This window comes from Pocillopora damicornis, chromosome 1 (assembly GCF_964200805.1).
Source record: "Pocillopora damicornis chromosome 1, jaPocDami1.2, whole genome shotgun sequence".
Classification (NCBI taxonomy): domain Eukaryota; kingdom Metazoa; phylum Cnidaria; class Anthozoa; order Scleractinia; family Pocilloporidae; genus Pocillopora; species Pocillopora damicornis.
The window spans coordinates 20,415,898-20,427,552 of NC_142670.1; positions in this window are offsets into that span (position 1 = coordinate 20,415,898).

The following is an 11,655-nucleotide window of genomic DNA, read 5'->3' on the forward strand; positions in this document are numbered from 1 at the left end:
TATTCTTCGGTTTTGTCTTTCGATAAAGTAAAAAAGCACTGTTTCCGGTTCCAGACTACTCCATTATGTTTGAATGAACGAGCGGAGAGCTAGCGGCAAATTGTAAAAAATATCACGCCGCCATCGCACCATCGGCATCACCAACGTTCTGTTCACATGCAAAGATTTGAAAACGACACTTTTGTACTAATCCAGCTATCATGCAGAGCTTATCATCATTAAGAAGTGGAAATCTACACCAAAATACAAATTAGTTGGTGAGGAAGAATGGTAGTAGGGATTAAGGAGTGGAAATTCCCCTCCTCTTACCTACTTTCTCCTGTTCGAATTGGAATTTGGAATATTGGTCTTTGTGGAGGGAAGAAAACCGGAGGACCGGGGGAAAGACCCTTGGAGCAAGGACTAATAACAAACCAATAACAAACCCGAGCTACGTGAAATATCAGCCGTTGGAGCCTGTTTCTTGAAGGCCCAGTAACTTAAGAGACCCCAAAAGCTGTTTTGTTTTCGATCCAGATGGGTTTTCAAAAGGTTTGAATATTATGCAACGAAGTTGTCAGGTAAAAAAGAAAACATCGGACTGCTTAGGGTGCCAGAACCTGCTTATCATTTTAATGAAGTCTACTTTATTCAGTGGAACCCCTTGAGAAACGAGTCTCGGGTCACAACGGTGGGAGGCGAGCGCTCTCACCATAGTGCCATCCTACTCCAGAAATCTTAATCTTAAACAGTCTCAGATCTTATTAAAATTTAGTTGATATGGGTGCAATAGGAAAACTGCGGAAGGAGCGTTTGTGCTTTTAAACTATTACACCCATTCGGTTGTTTTTTAGTTTTTCAGTTCAGAATCAACCAATGTGGCTGTCGGTTTGGCATATTGAAGCTATCGTCGTATGGTTTGGATAAAAATGTTTTGGGGTTTCTTGTTAATACATTCTAGAATTCGTCGTTTCCATAGTTTCAATATTTTAGGCGTTTTATTTGCATGAAGCTTGTTTTTAGCGAAAAGTTCACATCTGTTTCTTTGCTCAGGAGGCTATCTCTTAATTAGCTGTCAGTGCTTCGTATTGTATAGAGCACAGTTGTAATTTCAATTCCCAAGACTAAGAAAATACAACCAAAGGAGAATTTACGCGCTAAGCTTTTTGGTTATAGAAGATGGAAACATTTGCTCAAGTTATCTTTCCCCAAACGTTCTAACACTGTGTTTTCAAATATCCCTTTACTTTCAAGGAGAGGGTTACTTTTAATCTTTGAAATAACTAAGACTTTGGGTCTTTTCATCATATAATTCCATTTTCACTGAGTTTTATGAATATTTGCTTCTCTTTATATGCTGTCAATTATTTCAGAAAAGGATAAAAGAAATGCCGAGAAAGCGTGCGGTTGCAAGAAGGTTATATGTGCCAGTAGAGAAAAAGAAAACATAATCGACTATTTTTGCATACATCAAGCAATCTAACTGTGTCCTTATGGCGGGCGGTAAAATATATCTAAGACTTCCAAACATGATTGGTTAGCATGTTGCTACAAAGAGCCTTAAAATTGACGGTTCTTTGCAATCAAGTTGCCGTCAAGTTCTTCGATTGGCCAACAGCCCTCTAGAATCAAGAGAGATTTCTTTTCATCTGGTCTTTGAGGACATGGAAATTTCACTCCATTTGTTTTTTGTCGCTTTGGCGTTCCCGCCCGAAGTAGTTTTATCCTGTCTAGATGGCAGGTGTTTCCCTTAGAAAAAGTATTTACTTTATTTCTGTCCTCTAATTTATTCAGTCATGTCGTTTATTAGAGGGTTAGTACGAAAAGCTTTGTCCATTTCAAACATTATAATCTCTTATTTATTCTAGGGTATTCTTGATTTTTTTTACATTCTGTAGCTATATTTGTATGGTTTATCGTCACTATCGAAGTTATAATCCAAAAATATTAACTATTTCTCAGCTCACCTTATATTTTCACTCCTTTTTTTTCTGGACTCTTTAAACATTGAACAAGAGTTTCATAAAGCATTGATATGTCTGATCCTCGTACTCACCCAAGAAGGAACCTAAGGTTATGGAAAGTCTCGGAAGCGGGTAAAAAATCTGATGAATTCACCACCTGGATGAGGAAGAGTTTTGAAAAATTTGGACATTAATGGTGATTGTGTTGATTGTAGTATTAGTAGAATCAGAAGTTTTCTTAGTATTAGTAGTACCGGTAGCAGTAATAGTAGAGGTAACGGTAATAGTTGCTCCAGCAGCAGTTGTGTCGTAAACTGAAGTTCTGAGTTATGTCGAGATGATATGATAACTTAGGATAACAACATTTGTACTTACCCCTAATTTCTGAGAAGAAATGTTATTTCTATTTCATCCGGTGATTGGAGGGTGGTTGAGAATCCAAAGCAGCAGTCTTGGGAGGGGTTACTTTCCTGGTTTTGGCGTGAAGGCGATAATCGCCAGCCTTCAAGCTAGCCCGGCCGGTAAAAATGGAGGAGGTTTAAAAACGTTAAGGCGAGCAATGCGATGTAGGCCAGGGATCGGCCCATTGGAGGGTGAGTCACCGGAAATTGTTTGTCCAAGGCCGGGGAAGTGGGGAGGATAGGTTTTGGACTCTTCAGCCCATTTTAGTTTTCCCTTTAAACACACAGCTGTTGCTTTCCAGTTTTTCGATTTTGTCTTTTCATAAAGTATAAAAGCACTTTTTTTAAGCCTCAGGCTGATCCAGTGAAATTTTCAAGGGCTAAAGGAGATCTAGCGACAGATTGTCTGGGATCGTCGGAAAAATTGAGAAAAGAGAGCTTCAATGTTATGCAAAAGACCTTGCTATAACCACGTCCTGATCACGTGCAAAACAGTAGATCTATGCTTTTTTCTTCACAAAAGAAAGTCTCAATTAAATTTGTTTTGAATTAAATATGGGAATGGAAAAAGTCAAAGGCATTAAGAAACTTACAAAAGCTTTTTTTCCTTTGCAATTTATCGTGAAAAAGTAATACGCTTTGCTAAAAGTTTCTGGCATCTCGCTTCACAAGGGCTCCGCTTTCTCTGATTGCAATTTTGTCTTGGATGTGGAAGTTGGTATTTTAGATAACGATTTTAAACCGTTTTCATTACGTTTCCATAATCATTTGACCACGAGGAATAACTAATTAGCAGACAAATAAATAGTCTCTTATTTATAATCGAAGGCACGCTTTACATTCGGAGCTTCACATTGCCTTTCTACAGAATTATAACCAGGGTTAACCACGAAAATGAAATGAGAAAATTAGTGAGACAAAGATACGTTATCGTTTTGTCGCTTATTCAGTTATCCTGCGGAGCCTAATCTCATACAGAACTCAAGATCCACACACAAAATGTAGATGAGTTAAGATTTGGTAACAATAACAACGGGTTTTCCTCTGGCGGAGAGACAGTGTTAGGCTTCTAAAAGCAAAAATGTAAATCCCAAAAATGGAAAGGATATGAAAAATATAAGAGGGCATATTGCATCATTATACTTCAATTCTTACGGCTCATGCTTAAGGCAAACAGAAAAGATTGGTCCTTTATCCGTAGTTTTTAAGAGTGAGGTTTTCAATCTTTTTTTCGTGCTTTTTGAATAGATTGTAGATGACAAAATGAAAAATCTTCCTATTAACAGAGAGTTCATAAGTCCACGCAATAGTGCCTTATATTTCAATGAATAAATTAGAGTTTATAAACAGATTGGTTACTTACGCTACTGACTCAAGACAGCTTGTTTACGAAATAGAACAATAACATCTTTGGAAGAAAGAAACAAATTACAAAGCGAAAGCTGGCGTATTTTGTTAAAATGTTCATGCGGGGTTTTTAAAACAAACCTATTCTATTTCTAAGCAGCCACGGATATATTTGGGTTTTGATTGATTGAACACAAAATACTGCAAGTGGTCAGTTTTTTCTTTTTTCAATAATAGCAAAATTCACACCGAGTAAGAACGTCAGCCTTTTGTTCCTTCTTATTTTGTTTACCCTATACGTAAAAGCTCTTTCTCTGCAATTCTTGTTATAAGTTAGAATTCGCTCAAATTGAAGAATAAAAGACGACCTGTTTTTTCTCAGAGTCCGAAATCAAGGATAGATAAGTGAGCCATTTCCGAATTGCTTTTGGCCTCTTTTCGAAACAAGGCCTGGTGCTGAGTCATTCGTATGAAAATGAGTTTTTAAACCAAAATTTGCATGGGAATGATAACGAATAAACCTTTCAAAGGATGTGCACCAGGATGTGCTTTGAAAAAGAGGCTGAAGGTAATTCAGAGATGGCTTATTGTCTCATCAAATGCAGTCAAGGTCCAATATGACTTTTGTCTTTATAGCGCGCTTTGTGAAAACTGTTCTGCTTTGATTGAAGAACGTGAGCTTTGGCAGTGGGTGATCTATTTATATACGCTCGTGTTGTTTTTTTTTATTAGTACCTTGGAAATAACAAGAAAATTTAACGCAAAAATTGTTTCAAAGGTTAGTGGTAGGCTATGGCAGGTGTCGATTGATGGCGTTTTACGCGTGACCGAAAATCTTTCAATCAGGAAGCCTGAAAAGTTATTTGTTTCTGGTTCGAACGAAATTTTCACACAGGTTTGTTAATTGATATCAGAGCAAATTAAGTCTATAAGTAATCGAAGAGTCACTTACTGGGATTTTTCCCTGCTTTCCGAATTTTCTAGGCTATGCATTGATGCATTTCTTACTCTAAACTGTCTCTCTTGAATTATCTCCAGATGAAAAGTTTGGGAAATTTTTAGCGTGAAGGCCGCTTCTCGTTTACTTTCCTGAGTATGCGGAATTTTCTTCTCGGCTTAATTTCAATTTATCTTGAGCAACTGCCTTTCTTTGAGAGCTTCTTCCAGGGTGCTGAAAGTTTTCCATGAAAAAGTTTCAGTAAAAACAGATTTATTTATGTAAATATCGACATAGGGATAGCTTTATACCTGGTAAAAATTGGCAAAGAGGGTCAAATATATTGTATCCTTTGAAACTTCTCGGAATTCTCTTCAGAAACTGAACTTTCCAGACGTCATTCTTTAGAAAGAAAGAAAAAAGTCGATATAAAGGACCTTTAATTAGAGCTTGAACAGGTGTACCATGCATGACGTTTCTTTTTCATTCTAATTAGCTGTATTCAATTTGTTCTAAAAGTTTGTGCTACTTTTTCGTTTTTAATTTTGTTTCTTTCAAGGCTCTAACATACGCACAAGTGATTTTTCTCAGGCTTATACGCAAATTAAGCTGTAAACAAAAACAAAACAAAGAAAATCAAGTTATGAGGGCTCTTACAACTTTAAGTTCTCATTGATAGCCTTGTTGCGATAAACGGGTTTTAGCTCTGTTGTATGATTGGCTGCCAAGCTTAGTAGGAGGCCAAGTCCGTGTAGTTTGGGGGCAGTGAATCAGGAACGCACAAATATATAATTCAGCTGAAAAATGACTTTGGTGTTGGCGTGGGAATGTTTTATTTTTTATTTTTCATTTTACCATGGTGAGGTGTACATTAGCTTGCATGTCTCAGGGATTAATGTTGCCTTTCATTTAAAGAAATCAAAGCTGCATCAAGATGGACAAGATGAAGCAAACGTTTCACTTACTCTCCCTGATATCGCTGATATACTTATTAAATGTCTCAGTTGGGAAACAATGCAAAACAGCTGAAGTATCGATTCCGGGCAGAGCTCTCATGGGTTACACGTTTAAATCTTTGGTTGTGCGGGCGCCGTTTGAATGTCAAGTACTTTGTGAGAACACATTTCATTGTCAGAGCTACAACCTTTTGTTACCGGGAAAAATTTGTGAATTGAACAACAGAACTAAGGAGGCAAGACCTCGAAACTTTGTCACGGATGGAAATCGATTTTACGTGAGGAGCTGGCCTAATAGATTTATAGTTTTGATAAAAGTGGAGTATAGTTTCGTTTGTGCAGGACGTTGTCCCAGGAATTTTAATAAATGAAATTAGAAAAAAGCCAAATAGGTATTCAAATCAAAATTACGCTGCGGTTGTGGGAAAGTCTCACAGAACTTCTACTGAATAATTCTTACAATCTCCTTGAGATTATTGTTTTTGTAAAAAGAAAGTCGTTTTTTTTCAAGTTGACGAGATATAAAACAAAGATTTACACGACTAAAGCTGATTTAAAGATATTTGTTTGACGCGTTTCCATTTCGCCATTATTTCAAAGTTCCTCTTTGCACCATTCCTGAATTGTCTGCTGAGTCCTGAATGGAGATCGTCTCCAGCGAAGAAGACAAGGTTGTCAGCGGTTTGTACTGGCTTAATTTCAGAGAGCTGGGAATAATACAGGTAAATTCTCTCTCCGTCTGCAGAGAAATCGCAGTGATTTCTTAAATTGGTTGAGCATTTTTCTTTTTTGAGAAACTTCAACATTGATGCCTGCAAGTAAAATAATGGAGATCCTGTTCATAATGCATTTTCGTGGCACTTTGTAGACAGACATCATCGTAACCCACTACGCCGAAACAATTTAATCTTAGTGTCGCGACAATACGCTCATCCATATCGTTCGTCCGCACGTGCGCATTTAAGCGACTGCTTCGCAACGCTTATCTACATGGGTAGGCAAACTGAAGAAACAGAATAATGGTTTTATTTGAAAATGCTTTGTCAATTCCGGGTTTTGTTTTCATTAAGTCGTCATCAAAGATTTCATTTAGTGGCTTGCAGTTCTTCCCCACTTTACAGTGCTAAAGATATTCTGTGAAGTATAAGCGTATTGGACTTCAACTTTTATGACTGAACTATTTTTTTTATATATGAAGATCTGCCCGTATATTCTGATAAATTGGTACTGTCGGGCTTCATGTAACGGCAGCCTGCAGGCTGCTGATGAGGTTCCGGCTCCGTGATCATGATTGGAGGAGGCGGAAATGGATGTGGCAAAAGTGGTCACGGCATAGGAATTGCAACGGCAAAAGAGGCTTCATTAGCAAAAAATGGACGGGCAGAAGATGATTTTGGAAATACCGCATGGGGCTTATCAGAACGGAGTTATTCATTAAACTTGTGGATAAGATGAAGAGAGGAAAAGTATATTTAATTGTATTTTAGAAAGAGATTATTAACTGTTTACAATCTCTTGATTGGAGTCATCATTCAAGGAGCTAATAATGATGTATTCTATTTATTCAGGGCTTTATTCTTTTCATAGTCTATTTTCGTTGACTATCCCCAGGTTTCGAACTGGAAAACTAGCATATATATCACCTTTTTTTTTTAACAGTAACTCTTTGCAAAAATAACTCTTATTTCCCTTTCTTGCTGCAATTGAAATAAATCAAGCAAAAGGTTACTCCAGGAGCGGCTGGGCTTGCTCAGGAAAATGCAAAGTACAGTATAATAGACATTGCTGAACGACGGATGGTTTTGCAATAGTTCAATGCAGTGGCCATATGCAAACCACGGATGAGATCAACGCATGTTGTCAGCCTGTGACCGGAGTGGTTAAGAGATAAACTGCTGAGAGGGAGGGTGACTGTTCTAAAGCTTACTATGGAGTAGGATTTTACAACATCAGCAAGCTTTGTTTGAAAAAGGAGATGGACGAACTAAATATGATTTTGTAAATACAGTAATGCTCTACACGCACGTACAAATGATTACACATTTACTCAGCGACTATTCGACATGCGTAACCTGAAACAAAAAAAAAACAAAATATCTTTTGCTGGGAACACTATGTCCAAAATCATGATTGAAGCCCAACGAAAATCTTGGAGGTTTCCTGCTATGGCTTATACTGTATTAGTTCAAGAGAGAGAAGTAAGCTCGTTGAGTATTCCTTCGCAAATAGCAAGTGTGAAATTGTGATTTCTTGTATCAATCCAGATTTAGAGCTTTCTCTGATTTTTTTCTTTGATTTAAATATTCGTTGTTTAAAGAAGAATTTGAAAACCATTCCCATTGCGTTTAATGTTTCCCTTACCTTACGGGTTCGTGAAATAAATAATGAGTTGATTAATTTGTAATTTTAGACCCGAAGCATGCTTTTCATAGGAAATTTTTTTTGTACTATTATTACCAAAATGTTTTCTCAAGGTTATGGCTGAAGAATCCTTTTTAAGAGTTTTCGAGGAAAAACACAAATCGATCAGAGGTAGAATTTAATGTTTTGTAGGAGACTTTTTTTTTTTAGAAAACGTGGGCTACCCATTTATTGCATGTAGTGGGAAACCAAGAGTATGGAGCTTGCTAAGTATGCCGCAAGTTTAGGTTCTATTGCGTTCTCGTTCATCACTTCCCTTTACGGCTCAAGGTAATCAGACGAGATTGCTCTCAGAAGCGCAGTTTTACAAGTCAGACTCTCATTTTTTCAAATGCATTGTTGACGAAGCCTTTCCCTGGAGAGAGTGCATGAGTGAAAAAATATTATCTGAAAAAGTCTACGTGATAATTTCACGTAGACTTAAGACGTAGAGTTAAGTCAGTTTTGATAAACGAGGATTATTTATGCGAATGAGTGTATTGAGGAAGGAAACAGAAGTGCAGATCAGTTTGACTCAAAACAGCGCACTCCAGAGAGAGATCAATGATATTCCATGATTAATTATTCCAGAAGATATTTAAAACAAAATGCAGAGTACTCGAAGAAAACGAGATGAGACAACACTGAAATTTTCTCAACATAATGTTTCTTTATTTCGGCTCAGTACTGCTATCTTTTTGTAGCTAGTCCATTCAACCTGCGGAGCCTATTCTTATGGAGAACTAGAGAGCTTCACAAAATATAGAGATGAGTTAAAATTTGGTGAAAGTAATAACAGGTAGTCCTTCGGCACATAATCTGAGCCCTGTGAAAGCAATTATGTAAATACCGGGGGTAGAAAAACTTGTCAAAATAAAAGAGGGTGTTATTAGTACTCATTCGTTATTTTCTTGGAGCGACTTGACCAACTTGAGCGAGCAGATAGTGTGGGAAATGAAGTATTTTGAAGGGAGGTTAACTTGTGAGTGTTGTAAGTTAGGCGATAAACAAGAGTTTGTCAGTAAATTTGAAGGAAATACTCCCCAGTTCATTACAAGTAGCGGGAGATTAGCGTGTAATGAAATATTTGCTAACAGCACGGCAGGTGTTGGTGGCATTTGTACAGATCACTTCAGGGCTCAAGCTAACCGGATGAGGTTGCTCTCCGAAGCAAATTGCGCTCTCCGAAGCGCATATTCAAAAGCCAGGTTTCCAGTTCAAGTTTTTAAAATGAAATATTTATGAAGCATTTTCCTCCCAAGAGGTATTTCAGATCATATTTAAAACACGATACAAAATACTCAGAAGATGACTAAATGGAACGGAACTGAAAATGTTCTACATCGATGTTTCTTTGTTTCGGCTCAGTATCGCCAGTATTAGCTTCCAGTTGGACTCCGAGCAGAACTTAGGGGTGAACTTCGAGTTTAACTTCCGGTTCTGTTTCGAGTTTTATCTAGACAATTCCATCTAAATGTAAGTGCGAAAGGATTGCAATCAGTAGGAGCAAATTGATATGATTCTATTATTCTGGTTGATATTTGGTAATTTTTCCTTATATGTTATAGAGTAACACGTACCACCGACTTTGGATTAAGTTTGAGCTCGAGTTGGACTTCGAGTTGGAATTCGAGTTGGACTTCGAGTTTTAATTCACATTCGCTAATTTGTCTGTTCGTCTGTATGTGGTCTACAACTGTAGAAATGAACAGTTTCTTAGTATTCATTCGCAGTGAGAAATTGCGACACACTTTGTAGAGAACCAATATCGTTACTCTAAAAATTTACGGCTTAAACCAGGAAAGAAAAAAATATTCCCCATGTTACCTCGAATTCACCTGGCTATTTGTAAATATGAACTCATAACGTGGCGTTAAAAATGTATGACAAATGAGATAATCCAAGCTTTTCCCTGTTTCGCGTCACGGTAAAATTCACACTGCTAATATGTCTGCTTTTCTGTGGACAGTTTTCCTCTTTTTCAAAGGTGTATACGGCTTTATTTCATCGCCTAAATCAGAATTTACTTATTTGGCGTGGGATACTAGATTTATGTCAATTTGCTCTCTACTGATGGCAATCCTTCAGTACTTGCACTTAGATGGAATCAGTTACCTAGGTAAAACACTAATGGGTACTAACTGATTCTTTACTGGCAGAAACGAAAAGATTGCATTCTCCTCACGAGGAAAATGAAAGAATCCATTCTTTTAAAAATCAGACTTATGGAAGAGGAAGTTATGAATCTATTTTCATTTTCTCTTCATTACCTTCTCCTTAAAGGTTGTGCTATACGGTACGAGTTACAAAATTGATTTCTCGCGCAACACCGCTGTACCTAAAATCAAACCCCACGTAACATTGTACCGGTAACTAGTTAACTTTTGATTTGGTAACACGTTGTTAAATTTTGAATCGTTTCAAATACACTTTATACATAAGCCAAAATGAAGAATATCTGCAAGATCAACTTTTACGAAATGCCTGCCAAGAATTCCGATCACCTCTTATATTAAACAAGCAGTAGCCTTGACTTATATTTCATTTAGAGTCTTAAGTTAAAAATGGTCTCGTGCAACATGCCCTTGTTAATGTTGTCGTGGCAAAGTTGTCATGAAAGTTTTCTCGTGTAACACAAACGATAGCAAAACATCGATGATGATGACAAAAAATATGTCAGGTCCGACCTTGTTTCATTTTTCAAAACGATACCTTATTTCATCTCTTTTCTTTTCTTTTTGTTTTCGTTCTTTTTTTATTGTAATTAGCAATTTGGCACCATTAAATTTTGTTTTTTCCTAAGCTTACGACAACGTCGAACGTGGAATAAATAATTAGACGACCAATACAAAGGATAGTTTTTGAGCCGAAGAATGCTTTACATTGGAAGTTTAAGACAACCTCGTTTTAATTTTTACCATTATCAACATTTTTTCAAGGTTAAGACTTAAAAATTCTCACTAAACGTTTTCGATTAGAAAAGCAATGAGAAAATTAGTACTTTACGTGACTGTTTTGTAGCTAATCCATATATCCCGCGGTGTCTATTCTCATAGAGAACCAAAGATCTACGAAAAAATACTGATGAGTTAAAAATTGATGACAATATCAACAGGAAGACATTCGGCACACAATGCTCTCAAAATGTATTTTACCATCTTCATCATTTATAATTCGCTATTTTGTTTGAGGGAGCAGATTCATTTAGTGTGGTCATTTATAGAAAGAGAATTTAGCATTTTAAACATGTACGTGTTGTAAGTAACTTTACTTTAAGACGTGGAATTTTTTTCAGAGTCAGGCGATAAACAGGAAATTGTCAGTAATTATTAAGCAGGAGACCAGTGCATAAAAAATATTTGCAAGCAACAGCAGGAGTAGGTTTTACTGCAATCTTCCACAGCTCAAGCTAACGAGAGATTGCTTTCTGATTTGCAGTTTTAAATGACAGATTTACAATCTTTTTTTCAAATGAAATGTTGATGAAGCGTTTTCAACGCGAGAGAGCGGAAAAGGTGAGACTAAGGTTTGTTTTTTTTAAACAAAGTTTGACCGTTTTTTAACAAAACCACGTCGTAAACAATTCTTAATGTAGCCTAACCTTACATCTGAATATTTATTTTTGTGAACGGTGTTAAAATGACCGTGAGCTAAGAGTGGAAGGACAAGGA